The following is a 23,400-nucleotide window of genomic DNA, read 5'->3' on the forward strand; positions in this document are numbered from 1 at the left end:
CAACGTAGCAGAGTAGCTTCCGGAACGGACACGCGTTGCACGCTGCCGTGCAGCGTCTGCCGGTTCATTGGTGGGCGCTGGTGCTTGGTGTTTGTGTACGCACGTTGACGTGCACGTCGGCGCCATTGCCGAAACGAGTGGCTTCCGGAACGGACACGGGCGTGATGACGACCCGAAGGGCCTTACCTGGCTGGACACAGACAGTGTCGGCAAGATCAGAACGGTTCGCAGATACTCCATCCAAGAGCGTATGGTACAGTAGGCTGTCGATGCCCGAACCTATTGTCCCCATAGAATTTTTTTTTACATATTTTTTAAACTATTTTTAAAACTGTTCAATTTTTTTTTCAAAACTAACCCTTTTGGACGCGCCTATTTGCACGACGCGGCTAAATCACGCTGCCATGCCAGTGGCGTGGCAGGGGGCAGTCGACGGCTACGGCGACCGCTGACGTGGCAGGTATGACACGCCACCCGTCACGGCGCGGCGGGCCTACCGCGCCACGCATCACGGCACGGGGCTGCCGCACCACGCATCACGGCGCGGCAACCCCTTGTACCCGGCCTCGCTTCCCTTTCTCTCTCTGTCTCACTCGGCCTGAACCGCCACGCCCTGAGCCGCTCTGCGCCCGCCGTCGCGCCACCACGCCGCGCCCGCGCCCGACGCGACCCCGGCCGCCGCGCCCTAAGCCGGCACGACTCCCGCCTGCCGCGCGCGCCCTCCCTCCTGCAGTCACGCTCCCTCTCCTCAACGCCTCTCTCCCGCACCATCACACCAGCAGGGACGCGCGCCGCAAGGGCTGCGCGTCGCCAGGGAGGGGCGCCGCCAGGGAGCCGCGCGCCAGCAGGGAGGGGCGTCGAGGGCTGCGCCGCCAAGGAGGGGCGCCAGGGACAAGGGGCTAGTCGGCCGCCGTAGGCCGGCCTGCTGCTGCTGTCCGCCGTCGTCGTCTTATGCTCCCTCTTCGCCGTCGTCAACACAGGGACGCGCGCCGTCCCTCCATCTCTCCGCACTATCTCGAGCCGTGAAGGACATTGTTGCGCTGCCCATCGTCGTCCTCCAGAAGGGGGGATTACCGCTGGCCGGCCGGCCATTGCCGTTGCCCTCCAAAAGTAGGCCGCTGCCGGCCGGCCATTGCCACCGCCGGCCATCTCCTTTCTATTGGTGGATTGTGGTGACCCATAATCTTTGTTGAGGTAATGCTCTTCTGCATCTCTGTCAATTTTTTTGCTAGGGTTATGATTCAAATTTAGTTTGACTGGATAGAGATTTATACAATTAGTTAACAAAGATATTTAGTGAAGTTAGTAAATATAAGTTATGTTTAGTTTTGCAGTTAGCTAGATATGTATAGTTAGTAAAGTTACTTAGTATAGTAAGTATAAGTATTAATATTAGTGTGTTTAGTGTAGTTAGTTAGTATAGTTAGTTAGAATTCTTGGTATAGGTATTAATATTAGATTAGTTAGTATAGTTAGTTAGTATAGGTGTAGTCAGTTAGTTAGTACGCACGACGATTTTGATGAGCTAATGAAGTTTCTGAAATGCTTTTGTAAATGGATTGTTGTGTTAGAGTTTTCTACGGAGGAAATATTAGGAGAGAAGATGGTATGTTCGAGGATATGGAAGAAGAATTGGAATGGTTTTATGAACCTCCTAGCTTCAACGACCTTTGTGTCTGTTTGAATATAAAATTTGGCGACGATTTCACACTGAATGGGAGGTTTGATATTGGAAAGACTAAGACACACTATGTCCTGATACCCTTGCGCGACCTGGCTCACTGGTCCTGCTACAATAGGGTGCTCCAAAGTTCCAATGTGCCCATGACTGAGGTGGTGGTGGAGAATGGGTACAGGATGCTGGGTGTTCTGGATGGGTCGTCCATTGACGATGTTGGAGGCAATGAGCAAGAATTGAGGGTCGAAGGGGAAGTAACTCAGGGTAACATAGATTTGGATGGTCAGTTAACATAGGAGCAGTTCATTCAAGTCAAGTAGGCTGTATAAGCAATGACTTCGATGTGAACGAGTTCGAACTGGAAGAGGAGGAGGAGGAGGATAGGATCGGTGATGTAGTTAGCAGTGATTCGGACGATTCAGATGATGACCAGGGAGGTAGACATGCTATGCCCACACCGGTTGATGCCATGCCAGTACCTATTCATGGTATGCCATTAGCAGTACCAACTGAGGTTTTGCATGCTATCCAGGCTCAGGATAGACTAGTCATAGATTTGCCAGCAGATGATACCTCCTATGATTCATGGGGCAGAATTAGCGAAGCACAGCAGTATGTTCCACCACCACCTTACATAGCGACTGAGCTTGAGCAACTAAGGTCGATGAACGTACCTTTCAGGGGCATTCTGAACTATAGGGATGTCAGCATGACGGATATGGCAGTTTGTGACACCGGTCTCCAGATGTGTAGGAAATCATTGTATGACCATAAGAAAGAAATCCTTAGTAAGGGGGATGATATTCAATACAATGTCAGAGATGAAGCTCTTCCTTCAGGACTATGCTGTGTATCACCATAGGACGTACAACGTCACTCATTTGGACCAGGAGTTGAGGTACCACGTGATATGCAAAAAATGGTTGTATATGGAGGTTAAATGCATGAAAGAGACAAAGTGATGGCAAGTGGAGGATAAGTAAAATGGTCGAACCCCACACTTGCCTAACAAATAGGGGGAAGGAAAATCATCAGCAGCTCACTGCACGTTACCTTGCCCATCGTATATTGGGGCTCGTTGATAACAATAACGACATTTCAATGTCTTCGTTACAACAGTCCATATCTGGATTCATTAAGTATGATGTAAAGTATGGAAAGACTTGGCGTGCTAAGCAAATTGCCCTGGCGATTCGTTGGGGTAGTTGAGAGGAAGCGTACAACAGGGTGCCCCGCATCTTATGTGCAATGCGTTACTACAACCCTGGCTTGAAATGGTTTGTGGACACCGATGGGATGTATTTTTAGGACCCGTTGAGGCATGTCCTATATCGTGTGTTCTGGTCGTTCGCGCAAACGGAACATGCATTCTAATTTTGTCGGCCAGTTGTACTTGTTGATGGCACTTTTCTGATAGAAAAGTACAGGGGCACCTTGATGATGGCTTGTAACACCTCTGGTGTTATGAGCTTCCTTAGCATCTAGGTTAATGCCTAAGAGAAATTAGCAAAACAAGTTTGCGGGTTTAAAAGTTTAAAGCACACATGGAATTATAAACGAATCTTGTGTGACTCGCTTTCGTGAATAAAACAAACAAATAAGTGCCGCTAATCAACTTGTCTCGGTGCTTAACAACTTGTAAATAATCTTGTGGACAAAAGTTGTTTAGGGCTTGTTTTGGAAAAGAATTGTAGACAATGCCATTTTGGCATTTAAATTCCAATAAAACTGGTTAGGCAATATATCTATGTTTTTGCACAACTGGTTGCAACAAGATTTGTACTTGAACACGATGTAGGTTGTGGTTGGTCTGGAAGTCACGATGCTCTCGTAAAATTTCCCCATTTTGCTTTGAACATGTTAACCATGTTAGTGGCGCTCTGTCCGTGAACCGGCGTTCTGCGCGACCAGTCTATCTTGGCGCCTCTCTTTCCTTCTCGCTGGTCATCTTCTGGTCGTATGGGTTGCTTCATTGGGGAGATGGTAGTGTCAACTCTAGGGTAGTGCATTTTGGTTGGATCTTAGTGAGCTAATCCGTGGTTTTTGTGTCTCTTTAAAATTCGTGCGCATCACTACTCACCATCGAACAGCTCGGCCTGCGGTCACCGCGTGCACTGCCTGCCAGCCGTCTGGGCGACATGGTGCTTCACCCACCGCATGACCCACCTAACCACGGAGGAGCTGGCTGCCTTCGCATCCCACCAAGTTTGAGTCATCCCGTCTATGCACTAGTTTGTGGGACGGTGGGGCCACGTTGTTTCCTCGCATGTACTCGGCCTCGCCTTAACTAGCAGAGCATCCCTGCCTTCGTCCCCTCGCCATGGTCGTGCCTAGCTCCGGTCGGGCCGCTGCCGCTTTTCACGCTGCCCGCGCGTGCCCTGCACCCCGGTGCGGCTGTTTGTCTATGCCACTATCCTTCACTCCTCTCCCTCGCTAGCGTCTTATCCAAAATTTTAATGGGAGCGCCAGCCGAGCATGTGCTTTACAGCACTAGTAGCCCAATAGCAGTGTAGCGCATCTTTGCAGCACCCGTACTAAGCCATCCAAGCTACAGCAGACCCTTTCTTCCTCGCCTACCACTGTGCTCGGCACCCTAGCGGCCGCACCCCTTGCCCTGGCACGCCGCACCACCACCACCACACACCGGCGTGGCCATGCTCTCATGACCTCCACACGCCTGCTCCTCTGCCACTGTGTAGCCACCCGAGCCCTAGGAGCGCCGTCGCCGTGGCCCGCTGCCGTCATTGCGCCCCAGCCGACCGAGACTCCTTTGCCACGTTGTGCCTCCTCTGCTTCGCTGAGGCCTTAGCCTCGCCACCCCATCACAGTAGGCGTGACGTAGAGCTGTTGTCGGCCACGACCACCCCTCCCTGCCCCCGCCGGAGACCTGTCGGTGATGGCTTTTCCCCCCACCATGGCCTTTGCACACCGCCGTGTGCATGGCCGGCCCACTGCAAGCACCTACGACCGCTCCCATCGCCCGGTCACCACGCGCACAAGCGCGCATGAGTCCGTGTTGCCTCACGATGCTCCATCTCTGCTGTTGCGCCCGCAGCGCCCCACCGTGGCCGCGCCATCATCGCCGAAGCGGCTACCCGCGTGGGTGCGTGGCCAGGGTGCCATGGGCCGCCCCTAGCCATGCCGCCAATGCCCACGGGAGCGGCAGGCACCCTAGCTGCCCCTGCGTACCGCCTCCATCATCGCTGGCCATCTTCCATGCCGAATCGACAGCCGGTGATGGCTCCCCCACTGTGTGCTCTGTTCTGGAGGAGGTAAGGACGTAGAAGTGTAAATAGAAGCTTTTTCAGGAGGCTAGGTATAAAAATTATGACTCATATGAATAGTAGCATACTAAATAGATAGAAGCATGGAGACGTTTTTGCAAAACTGCCGTCGCGCCTAGGCCCGTCCGCGTTGGGCCATTTCTGGCCTAGTCGTGACCGACCATGGCCCATGTCCATGCACACCCGCGTGCTGGACCAGCATGTCACCACCACGCCTGGGCTACTCGCGCCCGCACGCGCGCCCCGTCTCCGCCTGGGCCATGGCCTGTCTACCCGCCTAGGCCGCCCACGCCCGTTACCGCCGCCACTGGGCCACGCGCGCGCCTGCGGGCCAAGCCTAGCCGCTCAGGCCTTTTCTTTTTGTGTTGTTTTTGTTTTGTTAATTCAGTGCTCTTTAAAAATTGAAAATAAAGTGTAGAAAAATCACAAAAATGCCAAACTAATTTTGTTAAGTTTCTAAAATCATGATCTATCTATTAGCGTAATTGGTTCATCTAGTTTTAAAATGCTTCCATGGTTGCTCTAATTATTTAAAAATGTTTAATATTGTTAAAATATGAATTTGTGGGAATTTTTATGGGGAAATGGTGATAGTGTTGACTCTAGAAGTTTTACAGTAAATTACTAATATTATTAGCTGCTCGCTGTAATTTTTATAGCTCCAGAATAATTAGTTTGCTAGCTAGATAATAATGCCATATTTCGAATAAAGATTAAATCGATAGAATTGAATAAAGAAACAACTTGGGTTTGTATAACTAAAACACTTGTTGGGAAATGACATATTTCTCAATGATGTTGATACATAGATTAGTACGTTACTTATTAGAGCTAACTTGTTAGTTCGTAGTATATGCTCTGTTCCAAGAGTTGTTGTTGCCTTATTAATTATCTGATGTATCATCCCTGCATCGCATTGCATATCAAAATAGGGACGATGATGGATCGCGGAGTCATCGAGAGTTGCTGGTGAGATGGTACTTTTGGAGATCGTGTCGCCAAGATGAAATACTAACTTTTAGTTATATCTTACCCAGGCAAGCCCCGGTGCATAACCCCTACTTTTCTGCACTTTATATTATATTTGTGTATTAAGTTTTAAGGAGTTGAATGAATATATATATATATATATATATATATATATCCTATGAGTCTTACTAGTATGACAGGGTCTTGTAGATTGCTATGCTATAGGACTCCGGTAGAAGTCGAGTGATTGTCTGTCACTCGCGAGAGATAGGAAATATATTATTGTGTTACTATATTATTATCGCCTAGAATATATATATATATATATGAATGATAATTGGAGACCAGGTGGAATAGTACTTTGGATCTGTACTTGGTTTGGCATTTGAGCAAGGCTCGGATTGCATTTGTTCCACCTGTGTCGGTTAAGGACCGAACGTTGCATTGGATTCTAGGCAGGTCACAGACTTATTATCCTGAACACATACTAGTGTATGGACGTGGGAAGACTCATTGCTCTCTTGTCATAGGTTCTGGCTCTTACTGGACTGACAGATTGGAGGCAGGGATGGTGGAGGTCTAAGCACCGCACTGAGTCCGGGACTCAGGAGTGGGGGCTTGGAGTCCAAGTTTGGACGGAGACCTAGACCCCGTGACAGAAGGGTAGTGGGTTGGTCCTGCTTGTGCCTAGGGTACAAGCAGGACGTGTGTTTCAGGGTACCCAGCTAGACACATTGATTCATAAATCGCCGAGCGATCTGGTATGACTTATCTACAATCTAGCATCGTAGTAAGAACTGGAAGATGAAAGATGATAAAATGATTCTGATTACTTACCACCTGCTTGAAAATAGCACAGGTGCTTATATAGAATTGTTAGTTAATGAACTAATGCTGACTACTAATAAAAATTGAATATAAGGACGCGCGTTTAGTAATGTCTCCTGCAGATGCAATAAACCCACAAAGCCAGATAGCCTTGCATATCCTTGGAGTCTTTTCTTTCCTCCTGTCGGGTAAGTCTTGCTGAGTACAATTGAGTACTTAGGGTTTTATTTTCACCTGTTACAGGTGATAGGCGGATGCTAGAGCTGATCCTTGTGTGTGGATTCCTCCTAGTGGGCTCAGAGAGGATTCCTTTTTGCAGCGATCATAGTCTTTATTTATAACTCTTACTAAATATTTTTATAAATGAAAGTTTTATAATCTGTTATTATAGTTTATATATCAATGCTTTATCATGCCATGAAATTATATTTATTTCCGCTGTAACTCTGTTCACATGTTTATATTCCGCTGTTAAATTAAATTGTTCATAACTCTGATAACATGATTATATTCCGCTATTATAAACAATAAATATTATACTCTGATGTGCATAGAAAGTGATGTAAGAAATGACTAAAATATTGTAAGCTTTATTCTCTTATTTGTGATCCTGATGGAAAAATGTGAATTTTTAGGTTCTCCCTTGGGGTGTGCCCAACGAAACTGCTTAATTATTGTTCTCTCTTGAGTACTTAGTGTCTAATGGAAGACAAGTACTCCTGAGAGGTATTAGATTAGGCGGTTCTGCCACATGGCTGCTGTTATTGATCCTGAGGACCAAATAGTACCCATGGCTTTTGCTTTGGCAGAGGGAGAGAACAATGAATCATGGTCATGGTTCATGCGGCTTCTACGTGTACAAGTGCTTGGCCCATCTCGCATTATATGTTTGATTTCGGACCATCACCCAGGGCTTCTTAATGCTGCAACTGAGCACATAGATGGGTTCCCGCCTCTAGTGCACAGATGGTGCATGAGACACTTTGTCGCTAATTTCTGACGGCGTCAGATGAAGGAGATATGTGACAACTGACAAGGTAAAGGCTCTATGTTGTATACGTACAGAGCACCAGTTCAAGGAGACAAAGAGAAAACTAGACAATATGCTAAATGAAGCGGGAAAGGCCTAGTTAGAGGCACAGATGGAACATAAGGCTAGGTGGGCGTTAGCATATGACGAGGGAGGTTTTAGGTATGACATCATGACCACTAACTCCTCGGAGTCTTTCAACCATATATTCACCAGAGTTTGATCGTTGCCTATGTCTAGAATTGTTGAGTTCTCCTTTTATAAGTGCAACGATTATTTTGTCAAGAGGTGGGAACTTGCGTAGAGGAATATAGCTGAGCAGGGGTGTTTTGGAAAGGCCAAAGCAGAACATTTGAAGGAGGATGAGGAATTGGCCAAGCAGCACACCGTCGAGCCATATGGACCCCACCGCCATATCTTTAGTGTACGGGGTAAGGGTGGCACAAGCTTGGGCGGCGAACGTTATGGTGGACGAAACTACCGAGTTGATCTTGAAAAGTAGAGTGCAGTTGCAACATCCCTCAGATGATGCATGCCCCTTGCTCTCATATGATCACGGCCTGCAGGGTTCGCAGGTATAACTATGAGGATCTACCATATAAGTCACCCTTGTATCTCTGTTCAGACACCGTTAGTATTTGGGAGAGGAGCTTCGAGCCATACCTTGACCCGACATAGTGGCCACCTTATCATGGTTATGACTACGTGTCGCATCCGGATCTAATGAAGGTAGGCAAGGGTAGGAGGAAGAAGAAGCGACTCAAGTGGGACATGGATGCTATGAGAGGGTACGACGAAGACATGTACAGAGGAGGAGACTTCAACGAGTCCCATGGTAGGAATCTTTGCTCTATTTGCAAAGAACTTGGTCACAAGGCTAGCAGGTATAGAAGACAAGGGCAACAGGTGCATATAGCATACATTTTATTATATTAATGTTAAATGTTTGCTATGCTATTTAAAACTACTTTTTGAGTACATTGGAACCTTGGAGCTATGTTTATTATGATATATGTTTATTCTCTAATTTTGCATAATAGTTTATTCCTTTTACATTTACTTTGTTTTTATGCACTAATGTTCCATCATATTATAGTACTCTTAATGTTTGTTCTAACATATCCATTTCAAATTTGAACCCGGATGGGGGATCATCATCCGCAGTATCCCATTCTTGAGGTGCACTATGACAAGGACCACCGAGCCAAGCACCTGTCGGAGCTTCAGGAGGACTTGGTACCTCTTAGACTACGCACGCACCAGCCGCACCTCTGGGACGAGCGATACCGGTCGTACACATAGCGTGCCAGCTTCCTTGAGATTGTCCGGGTCTTCAACATTGGGCTACCGATCCTCGACCCTACACTTCTCACTATTGTTGTCAATAGGTATGATTTGATACACGTTTGCGATAGTACAAAGCATTGATTTGTCTCATTGTTTGAATTAAAAACTTCTTGTATTGAATTAAAAATCAATAGGTGGAGGCCAGAGACTCACACCTTCCACCTTCAGTGCGGCGAGATGACTATCACGATGTAGGACGTGAAGATGATACTATGTCTATGGTTGGGGGTCTTCTAGTGACTAGGATCCTTGATAACGATCACTGGATGGACTTGGTGGAGCAGTTCTGTAGCAGAAGACCACCCGAGGACGAGGATGCTAAGAGAGCAAAGTAAGAATTTCTACATTCCAAACATTTACCATTTTAACACCAGCACATATTCTGTAAATTATTTTGCTATTTAGATGGAGGGTGTAGTACATAACTTTTATGATGCGTATTGTCTTTGTCTAATTTAATGTTTGTTTTTGTTCCCTCAGCTCTCATGTAACATTCGGTGTCAGCTCTAATTTAATGTTTGCAAAATATTTTAGGAAAACATCCGATGTCAGTTCGGTCTGGATAACAGAAAACTTCGGGGCGTCGCTGCACTCAAACGCTCTAGAGCAGGAGATCGAGAGGTATGCTAGTGTGTGGCTATGGCACTTCTTAGGTGCCTTCCTATTCCTCGATGCATCGGGTAACACCATCAACTGGGCTTCCTAAATATACTGAGCCAGCCATGGGAGAATATAGGAGCGTACAGCTGGGGCAGCATGGTCCTAGCATGGCTATGCGTTGCCTACTGACGTGGTACAGGAGGTGCCAACCTAGGAGGTTGTTCCCACCTAATACAGGTTTGGTGTTGGGAGCGATGGCCAGTCGGGAGGCCCATTGTTCACGGTTTGCCTGTAAGTGCATCGATTTTTTATTTTCCTCAAACTTGATGCTGCACTTGTGACTGACTATTCTATTCAATGCAGGCATGGAATCACGTGGACGTAGGACTGACTGCTCTATACGTCTGGCAAGAAGCGGAGGTAGTTAGAGGGAACCCGAAGCGGCAGTACAAGCAGTACTCGAACACGCTAGACGTCCTAACACAGCACCAGATAACGACCACTTCGATACTCCTAGTTAGTGTTGTTCCTTTTTTATTATTCCAAAAACCTAACTGTAGTGAATTAGTGTCCTTGGTCCAGATTCGAGCTAGAGGGGTACCTGAGTCCTCGCACTGAGGAAGAGTCGGACGAGTGGCTTTTTAACGGGCCACTAATTTTCTTCCATATGGTCGAGATGCACTACCCTATAAGGGTGTATAGGCAGTTCGGAAGATTGCAGCTATGCCCATCGCCGCTGTACACAACCAATAGAAAGTTGCACAGGTGCGACAACTAAAACATAATAATTTAGCAGTCATGTGCATACATACAACCACTAACTTACGTTAAACTTGTAGGTACGATCGAAGGAATAGGTACAATGAGAAGAATTGGGCTGTGATGCACGCCACGTTCATCCATGACTAGGACAGTCGGCAAAGGGTCCTGATCGCCGAGATACCGCCGCACGACCAACGCAACTTTGACCGCTACCTCCAATGGTTGCATAGGAGTACCCACACACATATGTAGGCCCCCTACACTAACAAGCCAATTGATGAGGATGAAGACGAGGATGACATCGCTGATGCGTACAACGAGGCGACAAGGATGGAGACATAGAATCAGAGAGCCCCGCTACAGAGATATGTGGTAAGAAATTTTAATTTTAATACAACTACATGTCGGCGTTCCTATGAATTATAGTGATACGAACTTAGCTCGCTTGTGTATGCAGGCATCACAGTTGACAAGTCTATCCAATGAAGCCGCCGTGCGACTTCACGAGACTAGAGGGGAGCCGCATGGCATTCTACACGTCTTCGTCGATGTACATTCTATTCTCAAAGCCATGACAGTGGTTAAATGGTTCCCATGACTCATTCACCCGTGTTTTCTTTTTTTGCAGAAAGTGAGGAGGAGCTATAAGAAGCTAGCACAGAAGCTTAGCTGCGTGGATACTCCATGGGAGATGCCCTATGACCTAGACTTGTCTAGTTCCTTACGCTCGAGCACTATGCCGACACGAGCAGGTTCCTCCAACACGACAGCTGGTGGGACCTCTTATGTTCGTACTCCTAGCAATGCAGGCAAGGGTCCTGTGGAGCACGACGTTGAGGAGGATGAGGACGAGGAGGAGGAGGACTACGATGAGATTGGGATGTCTCAGCTTGGTGATGCACCATTTCCTACATAGTTCGACGAACAAGTACTTGAAACAACCATTCGCCATATACGTCACAATTACTTGAACATTGTAAGTAACGATGCCTATATTGTAATTGCAGGGTCCTAGTTACACTCAGCAGTACCGCCGAGTGTACTGCTAGCGAGACCATACCGATGTTGGGTTCACTCCTAACGTGCTGCCTTCACGTTCGAAGAGACAGCGACGTCCATGGTACCGATATACTCCTGGGTCGTAGGAGTTCTTTAGGATGACATGATGCACTTGTACTCGAACACCCATATATTGATGGAACATGTAGTATGTCGAGTAATGTTGAACTTATGTATTAATGAACTTGTGTTGTAGTTATGACTTGCTGAACTTATGTCGAACAGAGGTATTGTCGAACTTGCGATGAACTTGGGACGTGTACAAGTTAGTATTGCTAAACTTGTGTATTGATTGTCTCATGCACTTAACCTTCCTGCTGACCTATTCATTAAACCGACACAATGAAATAACTTGGCTCATGTGAGAACATAACAGAAGTGCCAGACTCCCTTCTGAGCGCATCAGCAGCAGCAAGATTTTGATGCATATAATTTAGGGGGTTTCAAAAGATCGTAATGGTGAGAATAGTCTTCTAGATGGGCATCAAACTAAGACCCAAAAGTAATACCCGAATGTGTGACAATGACAAAAGCAAAAGCATTATATACCGAGAACATAACAAATACATGCAAATTGCAACATTGTAATACCATTTTTTGTGGCAAAAGTTTTATGAGATAACACAATGTCCGTTACAAAAATTAAATAGTGTTTGTTACATGGGTACAATACATAAATAGTTCAAATGAAACACAATACAACACCGATAAAGTTCTACTACAATACAAATACCAAATCTAAAGCATTGAACTAGCACACTTGTACCAATCCTCTACCACACCTATACCAATCCTTAGTCTAAAACATACTGAGTAAGCAACTCATCGTCTGAGTACCAGTCCTCTACCACAACCTCCTTGTTGTGGCTAGGCTCACCTGCATTGCCCTGATCTGCCTGTCGCCTATAGTAAGCTGCATCCGCTTCACCTACGGCCTCTATGGCCTGAGTCAAGGACGCATCCTCCTCCATCTGGCTCATGTGGCTAGGCTCACATGCATTGCCTTGATCTGTCTGTCGCCTGTAGTAAGCGGCCTCCGCTTCATCTACAGCCTAAGTGAAGAACACGTCATCATCATCCTCCGCCTACAAGCCCACCTCTGCTAGAGCGATGAGCTCGCTCAGTCTGCCAGTGTCATCCTTAGCCTCCTTTGTTTGCAAGCCAGCCTCAGCTAGAGCGATGAGATCGCTCAACCTGGCAGTGTCATCCTCATCCTCATCTCCCTCATTAGACAACACAATCGGAGTTTGAATGGTGCAACCAGCTCGTGTTTTGTGCTCATGTAACTTCTTTTTCTCAAATCTTGCATGGGCCACCTCTACGGCATGGTCCTCGCTACATCCAATCCCTTCATGTATGAAATGCAACAAGTTAGCAATGTGATTATATTACATTAAAAAACAGGCAACAAAAATAAAAAAGGTTTCCAATGACTCACTGGCACACAATGCAACAACATGGTCGTTCAAGACCTACATCTATACTCTTTCCTCCTCCCTTGCCTCCTTCCTTGCCCTCTCCTTCTCTAACACCCTCCATCTCTCCAATCCCCATTTGTCAAGCCCAACATCGATCAGGTTATGAATACCGCGCTGTCTAGCAAACTCACGCATCTTGTTTTTGTGATGTTTAACGAATAGGTTGACGTAGTTAGGTCCATATCCCCTCTTCTGTGCAATTACTTGCCTCTCCTTCAGTTCATCCAAGAACTTAGCTTGACCATCATAACATTCCCACCTGCATTTCCTAGTGCTCTGTTCAAATGAAAAATGATATCATATATGTCTTAGCAAAAGAAATAAAATACGATTTCATGTTTACCACAAAAATAACCAACCTCATCATAGTCAACCATGTGGCCGCAATAATGACCTATTCCAAGCTCCGAAGGGACTAGGCCGTAGTTAGATTTAACACCACATTCACACTTGATTGGAGGTGCTTTATAAATTAACCTTTCTTTCTTCTTTTCCTTTGCCTTAGGTGGCTCCGGGCATTGATTCTTAGGACCGTAGAGCTACTCATTGAAACGACACTTCACAAATCCATAACGCTACAAGAGAATACTGTTTACACCAAAATTTGGGAAGAAGAATGCGGGAACTCGAAGCCCCCAAGATCGTGTCATCAAGGAATTGATTACATGAAGGTCGGTATCAGCTGATTCAAGTGCAATACTAGAATCGGCTCTCTTCAGGTGACGCCAGTAGATAATAACAAAAGCTATGGTAAGCGTCAGGGAAAACATGTCGGACTCTATAAAAAGGGAAATATTAGGATCCAAGTTATCTTAAATTAGGAATGTTTTCTCTTATGGCAAAAATTGAAATGACTCGTACTTAAGTAGGATTCATGCTTAGGTTTTGGGTATAAATATTGGACCCCGGCTATTGTAAAGGGCATCCAATCAATTAAATACAAGTTACTTATTTTTTTGGCTCTGACCAACCCTTAGGAGTAGGAGTAGAGTAGATTTCGGTGAGTTCTTCAGCAAGCAGGGCTGCATCGGTCTGGCCGACCTCCGGCTTGTATGTAAGTATCGTCATGGCTTATACCTCTGTTTGTATGGCTACATCAATCTGGTCGACCTCCACTGCAACTCTGGTATAAACTAGTTATCGACTCTTATCTAGTTCAACTATGGCTGCATCGATCCGGCAGACCTCCACTGCTCGAATTAGATTAAGGTCAAGTTATCGGCTCTACCTAAGGGTGGCATCCTTTGGGTATATTCATTAAGTTACCGATCTTGCTGATGTTCTCATTGTTATTAGTTTGCAACAACATCAATCTACTTAGTTGAGATTGATCTAGATCGGCCTCACATCCTTTTTGTCCGTTGCTTGCTTTGTTACAACATGATGTTTCTTACTTTGAGCGACGGGTCACGTTTTATCGTCTGTTCTACTTCGATCTTGATCGCGCATAGTACGCAGTTAAGGCACGTGTGACCTTGAATAGGTTTGCTGACTAGTTAAATCTGGTCTACGGTTCGCTATTATGGCTGTAACGATCTGGTCGATCCCCACTAATAGCACTTTAGATTGGAGGAGGCTAGTTGGTAGATTTGTTCTCGATCAGGCGTGACCTTAACTGTTTGCTATGCCTGCATCAGCTAAATAGCCGATCACCTATGCTTTAACGCCTATAGTATGTTTCCATGATTCTGTTAAATGTGAATAGATTTATTTACTTTAAAGGTTTGATTTGTTGTCTTTATCATGGCTGCATCGATCCAGTCAAACCCCACTATTAGAGATAGCAGGTTAGGTCTGATGAGTTCATAGGTTTGTCCATCTGAAATAGTCGATTGTTCACACGCTGTAGTCTCGTTTCATCCAAATCGGCTATTTCAGTCGATCCATCTTGGGCTTTCACATATATAGCGTGTCTTTCGGAAAAGCTTGTCGATGTGTGGGCGGTTTTATGGATTCTAAGGTTTTAGTTTGTTATTATCATCATAGCTGCCATCGATCCGGTTGAACCTCACTATTGATGGTAACAGATTAGATTCAGAGCGTTTGTAGATCCATTTGCACTAGACAGTCGATTTGTTTGCATGTTATATCCTTTCTCGATTAGATTCATCGGCTCAATGATTCACACCGGTAATATCCACCTAGCCGATGACTTCACTTATATCTACGGGCATTGTATTTATCAACATAAAAACAATCGCTATTCACTAGCTTTACTGTCCGTAATAGCCGATTTCTGTGCGTATCGACTATTTAGTCGATTTTCCCGTCTGGCTGGTCCTAAAGTGGCACACTTGGAACTGTCTGGGCAAAGATTGGTATGTTCCACCTTAAATTACTGATAAACTTTCTCTCCTTGTCAATTGTAGGGTCAAATTGACTGGCACGCCTCAGGAGGAATATGCAGGATTGGTTAACCCTGCGTTAAAGCCAAGTGGATCTCTGGGCTCATCCTAAGCAGATCCTTTCGACTTGCTGTGTGCTGACACATTTTCGTGCCGACACATGTTCTGGCATGCCTGGTGGGACCCCACAAACGTCATGGCGACTTATAACAACAATGACATCTGTATGGTGCCTTATGAAGACCTACCTGATGGAGATACAGATATCATCAGCAAAGCTTTAGAAGAGTTTTAGAATAAGTGTTTGTTGCCCTACACCAAGGCACGTGACAATACAATTATTCAGAAATATCCACTATCGAGAGTTTTGTTGCATGGGTAGACAGATGTAGATGAAGCTAAAGACAGGAGTTTCTTCGTAGAGGCTGTAAACAAGTCTGTTCATGATGCCATGTCGAATCACAATGAGGTTTTCTTGAACACATTCCACAACACCATGAAAGAGGTGTTTCATGAATTTCTAGTTGATCAGGTTGCGCCGGCTTATTACAACATTCCACATCCGTCGACTCAGGGGATTAATCAAGCCGATGCCAGCCATCAAGAAGCAGCACCAGCTGGTAATAATGATGTCCAGGTAGTTCAGAATTCATCTGAGCAAGTTCAAGGTGCTACTACTAATTAGATACAGTATAATCTTAGATTGTCAGAACAGCATGTGTAATAGCCGACAGGGCAAGGTTAGAACCAGGTGGTTAATTTTGGCACATCAGGTCAAATACCGTTATCGGCTCAAAAAATAACGCCATTAGTTTAAAGGATTCATAGAGATACAGATATAATATCTATAACCAGAGACTTCAAGCAGCAAACCAGCAAATGATCCAGCAGATACAGATTCCACAAGGATATCATTATGGCACAGATTACAACACCCTTCTGATGGCGGGGAAACGGGCGGCTATGACCCGCCTCCACGCCAACAGAGACAAATTTGGTTTTGGTTAAATTTAATTGGGACAAAAGAAAAAGAACATGTATTGCAAGTCCATACATCCATAATTCTTATATTTGCATAAAAATTATGTTAATTACATCTCCGTAGAGAACACCCCTGATTAAGAGTTCCAACATGAGCACATGAAAAATAAGATTACATCATATGGCTTCCTATTACAAACTACAAAAGAAAACAAAATCTTCAACCTTGTAGTCGCAGATGGATGAATTTGTATGCTTGGCATAGACTTGAACTTGATAAATGTCATTTTATTAAACATGACATGAATTCATTTGTCGAGGAGTAACATATTTTCCTTATATGATTGGTTGATGGCGTGTTTAGCTTCTTAGCAGACCATGATATACATGTATTCAATTCATACACTATATGGTGCAACACGCATATATGTCGGCTAAGAGAAACTGATTTGTTTGAGTGATACACATTTCTTGAGTGAATTGTCATGTATGCAGGCACGTAATTTACTTTGAAGACTAAATTTGACATAGTCTTATTGAATCATTTAAGATCATGATTTAGCATGTTTTGATAGGCATGTTCATGGATGCACTCAACATCTTGTGCAATATTTTATTTTGGCTAAGACAACCTATTTTGACCTTGCTAAGACTCAAAAGACGTATTGCAACTCCGGGCTGGACCGGGGCGCATATAATTAATTCATTTTATCAAGGTTAGCATACACACTCATGGTATGGCGTTTGGCCAGGGATTTGCATGCACGGTGCTATGTGATCCCATTTAATTTGGTTTGCACTTTTTAACAAATTGGCTAAGCATGATCATTCATGGATACAATCTAGCTAAGATGCAATATTTAATTTATCCATTGTATGCATGGCACTTGGAAGGCTACGCTGGGCATGGATGATGCGCCTAGAAATTATGATAAATATGACAAGCTTATTTGACTTAGATAAGTCTGTATCGATGTTCATGACATTTTGGTTATTCTAACCCTAGCGCCGCAGCAGGTTAATTAGCATGGGCGATCATGGTATAGAATTTGATATGATGAAATCAATTTATTTAAGTTTATTTATATGGTCTAGCCGTAATTTAAAATGGCGTAATTTTATCTAATGCATGATTAGACATATTTGATTCCTCGGCATGATGAATGCACTAGCAGGCAGTATGTAATGAACCGATATATTTTATGCATGCAAGGTATAATTTCTTTTGTTTTAATTATATACTTTTATTTACTTGCTGATGGCCGGAAGCTGGTGCTGTGGGTGAGTACACCAGAGACCTACAACGTCATAGTTTATTTATTTGACCGAAATGCACTAATAACCGTAACCTATTCATTACGTGGAGAAGTGCAATATGAGTTTTGTTTATTTATTGATTAAGACTCCATTAACAAAGGTCATGGCTGTGCAACATGCAAAGTATTGTTTGCGTGCATGTAGTTAGACCAGAAGGCAATGTTAATTTGCATGTGATCTTTAATTTCTTTGCAGACATAGGACACGCAGATGTCACCTGGCTTTGCATGGTAACTGGTGATTTCAGTAGTGGCAGGGGACTACTACACATCTTCATAGCCGCAATTTAGTTGAGTGCATGATTTGCTTTTTATCATGATTGCCAGTGAAATACATGCTAATGTAATGCACGAATACAGGAGGTGGCATGCAGTTCGGATGCTAGCTAGTTAGTTTGTACAGAAAATGCTAACTAGCCAGAAGATGAATATATTTATATACACTTATATATGCAATATGTTGTTAATATCTTTTTTTTTATAATTTCATTTGCACATATGATTGTTTCTTTGATTTGATAGAAACACATGCATGATCTTTCTTTATGGCAGTAGCATGCGGGTTCTTTATTTTCTTTGATGCATGATACGAACTAGCCGGCATTGCCGTGGCCAAAACACATGTAGATATGGAGCAGATTCACATCCATATCAAATTTACTATGAACCGGGTGGAGCGCGTCCACCAATTTTGTACCATGAACCTTAAACCGGGTTGGAGCCAAGATCGCGTCCAACCGAATTTCACCAAGCCATATTTGTTGGCCTTTCACACCTTTACCGGGGCATGTCGCCCGTGCGCAAAGCGCGGTCATGGCACTGTTGGCCAACCTTTTACCGGGGGTAAGACCTATATATATGCACCCATCATGCATAGAGACATAGGCCAGCCGTTTACCGACGCCGAAGAGTTACCGATGTAGCTCATTGACGTATCAGTCAAAGATGAGAACCAGGGAGGCAGGGATTAGAGAAGCACCATGCGCCCCTCTCACCTTCTTCTGGAACTTGATGAACAGAAGGAGCTTTTGCCGGCAGGTCTTGCGTGGGAGCAGCCTCAGTGCAGCGGTGCATCAGCTTTTCCGATCGGGAGAGCCGGAGTGTATTTGTGTATGTGTATGAGTGGGGAGCAGTGCGCCTGTGGTGGTTCTTTATTTATAGAGCGGAAGCCAACAGCGGTTGCCAGGGCATTTGGCGCTCTTTCTTTTGATTAAGCTTTGCCGGCGCCAATGTTTGAATCGTCGCGCACGCAGATCATGCAGTCAAGCGTGGACGTGGTCAGTTCCTTACTACTTCATTTGAAAACCACGGGCACCGGAGCTAGAAGTTACTCTTCCATGACATGTGGACCATTTGCCATTTTCTATTCTTAACCACAGTGATCAAAGGTATATTTATTTATTTATTGATGGCCGGCCGATGGCACGTTGCATGAGCATGTACGGATGCACCGTGCACGTGAAGGCGTACGAGTGCCCCTGGTTTGAATCGTCTATCGTGCATGCGCGTGTGTATATCTGGGTATTTCAACATGTGTATGGGTTTATCCTTTCTTCTCTTTACTCTTCGTTATCTTTCTTTTCATTTATTACACCGATCATCATGGCACTTTTGTATAATATAGATGTGACCATTTAATTATGCCGTATTTAAGGAATATTTAAACAGCTTACCGCCGAGCAAGCACGAGCGTGATATTTGCATGTAGAGTATATATTTATTATTATACCCCTTCGCTAATGCCGCCGGCGCGCTAGAGTTTGAACTTTGCGCGCGCTTGTTGAACGTGCATGGGAGTTGTGTATGACCAAAGCTTGACTCAGTTTGAATATGTAGAGCGCGTTCAGGAGCTCCCTCCTTGCCGGCGTGCACATATGTGCTATACGTTTGCTGTGTATGTACACACACGTACGTACTTGCATGGTCTCTTTTTTTTTTAATCCATGCGTATGGAAGCGTGTATGTATTTACTGCCCAGCGTTTTTAATATGACATGTAATAGCCGTGCTTTTGTCACTATACTTTGCCAAGGTATAGTCATGCTCATGCATATATGCGTATATGTCCTCTTTCTTTATTCTAGCTTTCTTTTCTTCTTCTTAATTTTCCACTAATCACCACATCATGTTTTGACATTGAAGATGATTGATTATTTTAGTCAATCAACAAAGTATTTTATTCTCATATGTGCTCTTCGGATGATTTGCCAGCCGGCCACGTATTCACATGAGTACATGGTATTTGATTTACACAAATGAAATACACGAGCACACACCTTTGCTTGTCGTGCGCTCTTGGATGCACTGACTTTCATAGCCAATATTATTTCTCTTATTATGGAATTAGGCCATATATATAAATGATATATATATATATATCATTTATATTTATTTAAAGCAAATATTGCACATAATATAAGTGAGCCAAAAATCGTGTCAACACCTTCATATGATGCTAAATCCGGGGTATCAAGGTACCCAAAATTTTCATCCACAGATGGGTCAGCAATTGCAGAGAAATTCAAATTCAAATGCTGATGAGTTGTTGCTGAGAGTGACCGAGATGATGAAGAATCAGTTCGGTTTGAAGTCAAAAGGACAGACCTTCTCGTACAAACGTCCATATCCAGAATAGTACGATTTGGTCGCTCTTCCTATAAATTATAGGCTCTCAGAGTTTGCTAAGTTCACTGGCCAAGATAGCACGAGCACAATAGAACATGTCAGTCGGTATCTTACACAGTTGGGCAAAGCATTCATTGAAGAGGCCCATCGAGTTTGTTTCTTCTCCTCGTCTCTGTCAGGACCAGCCTTCACTTAGTTTTTTATCACTGTCAGTTAACTCCATTGCTAATTGGACCGACCTAGAGAAGAAGTTTCATACATATTTTTATACTGGGATAGAAGAAAAGAAGATTACCAATTTAACGACTATAAGACAGAGAACTAATGAATCAGGCACCAAATTTGTTCAGAGGTTCCGAGAGACCAGGAATTTGTGCTTCTCATTAAACTTAACTAATGATCAGCTAGCTGCTTTGGCCGTTCAAGGAATCTTGCCAACAAGGAGAGAGAAGCTGCTTGGATAGGAATTTGATAACTTGGGTTAGTTGGCTCAACGAGTAGCAGCGCTCAATAGCCAATTCTAGAATATGCGCAGAGATATCTGATTCTAGAAAAGTACCACAATGACCGAAGCCTATAATCCATATTCAGTTGATGACGGCTATGAGGACGAAGAAGAAGAGGGTTGCTGCGGTCGAATGGAATTGGGGGTAAGAAGACAGTAATAGTGTCAAATCCTTGGGGAAGTGGGATCGAAAAGAGCTATGATTTCGACGTCACAAAATTGGACAAGCTCTTTGATTTCTTACTCGAGAAGGGACAAATCAAGTTGCCCGACAATCATGTTATGTTGCCTCCTGATCAGTTAAAGAATAAGAAGTTCTGTAAATTTCACGACGCCACTTCTCATTCTACTAATGAGTGCAGAGTTTTCTGGCAACATATACAGAGGGCTATTCAGCAAGGAAGGCTCAAATTTGATACACCTCAAAAGATGAAAGTTGATAATAATCCTTTTCCAAGGGATCAGAACATGGTTGATGCTAGGCTGCTCAAAGGGAAGACTAAAATCCTAACATCAATTAGATCAAAAGAAACTGGAACAGTCAATCCCGAGACGCAAATATTGGCTGATGAATACAGAGAGATTAGAAGACGTCGTGACAAGCAAAAGAGTCAATATGAGCAGGGAGAGACGTCAAAGGATGGGGCGACAAAGTTGCGTGTCACATCTCAGATTTTGTTGGATAAATGGCAGCGGTAGAAGGAAAAGGATTATCGGCATTGGTTAGAAGAGCAAGAATATCAGCGTCAATAGGAAAAAGAAAGGAATGAAAGAAAGCAAGTTGAATCACATTGGAATTATCCTTTCTTCAGACATTGCTGGAATGAAGGTTTGAAATTGCCTACCAGAAATAACTGTCCGAAGTGCAGCGAACAATATTAGGAGTTTAGACAATCTCAAGCCAACCACCGGTCTATCCATGCTCAAGATGAGTATCATTATAATAACATGGATCAGCGCTTAAAAAATAGAAGTGTTCATGATCAGCTTGGAAAGCGAGGCGTTGATCAAAACTGAGCTGATTATGAAGAAGAAAGTAATGAGGAAGAATATGTTTGGCAAGAAGGCCAATGGTGTCTAGGAGGTCTAACAAGAAGCTAGAAAAGAAGAGTTCAGCGCCTAAGGAACAGAGAGCTAGAACAGGCTCAGACATCTGGTAGACCTCAAGTATAGCATGAAAAATAAACAGCTGATAGAGGGCAACCATCGGCTAATATTCAAATGGCTTTTCTATTACCGTCAGAATTTAGAGCTCCAGCGGATCAATAAGTTTATTCAGATTTCAATGAATCAGAGTATGAGGAAATAGTTGCCAAGTTGACAGTTATACAACAGGCTATATTCGATAAGCCAGTCAAGCATCGGCACTTAAAGGCTTTATATGTAAAAGGTTTTGTTGATGGGAAGCTGATGAGCAAGATGTTGGTGGATGGAGGTGCTTCTATCAATCTTATGTCTTACACCACTTTCTACAAGCTTGGCAAGGGATCAGGAGATTTGATTGAAACTAATATGATGCTTAAAGATTTTGGAGGTAATGCGTCCAAGACCCGGGGGGCAATGAACGTCGAGCTGACAATCGAGAGTAAGACTCTGCTCACCATATTCTTCGTCATTGATGGAAAAGGGTCATATAGTCTACTCCTTGGTCATGACTGGATTCATGCAAACTATTGTGTACCATCAACCATGCATCAATGTTTGATTCAATGGCTTGGAGATGATGTTGAGCTGGTTCGCGCTGATGATTCTGTAAATATCGCTATAGTCGATCTAGTATTTTGGGAGCTAGAAGACTTTGAGTGTTTTTCTAGCAAGCTGTGGGAAGGAGGCTTCATTAGAGTCAATGATGAAAGCCAATAGCCGATCCAAGCAGTCGGCTTTGAAAATTTATTTTAATGGATAATCTAATAGATGGTATAGATGGTAAACTAGGACATGGCTTTACGTCGGCTGATGAATTAGAAGAAATAGATATTGGTTCTGGAGATAGGCCTAGGCCAACGTATGTAAGTGCCAAGTTGAATCCTGAGTATAAGCAAGAGTTAGTTGATTTATTAAAGGAATTTAAAGATTGTTTTGCTTGGGAATACTATGAGATGCCTGGTCTAGACTGATCGATTATTGAACATCGGTTGCCAATCAAACCTGGATATCGGACGTTTAAACAAGCTCTGAAGAGATTCAACCCAAACATTCTTGATGATATCAAAAAAGAGACTGAAGGTTGCTAGAAGCAAAGTTTATCCGACCGTGCCGATATGCAGAGTGGATATCGAATGTTGTTCCCATGTATAAGAAAAATAGGAAGTTAAGGGTTTGTATCGATTTCAGGGATCTGAACAAAGCTACACCCATGGATGATTATCCGATGCCGATAGCCGATATGTTGATAGATGCAGCAGTCGGGCACAAGGTCATTAGTTTCATGGACGGTAATGCAGGATATAACCAAATTTTTATGGCTGAGAAAGACATAGCAAAAATAGCTTTTAGATGCCCTAGCGCAATCGGTTTATTTGAATGGGTTGTGATGACCTTTGGTTTGAAAAATGTTGGTGCAACTTATCAGAGGGCAATGAATTATATTTTTC

The sequence above is a fragment of the Miscanthus floridulus genome, chromosome 6 (assembly GCF_019320115.1).
Source record: "Miscanthus floridulus cultivar M001 chromosome 6, ASM1932011v1, whole genome shotgun sequence".
In the NCBI taxonomy this organism is placed as follows: Eukaryota; Viridiplantae; Streptophyta; class Magnoliopsida; order Poales; family Poaceae; genus Miscanthus; species Miscanthus floridulus.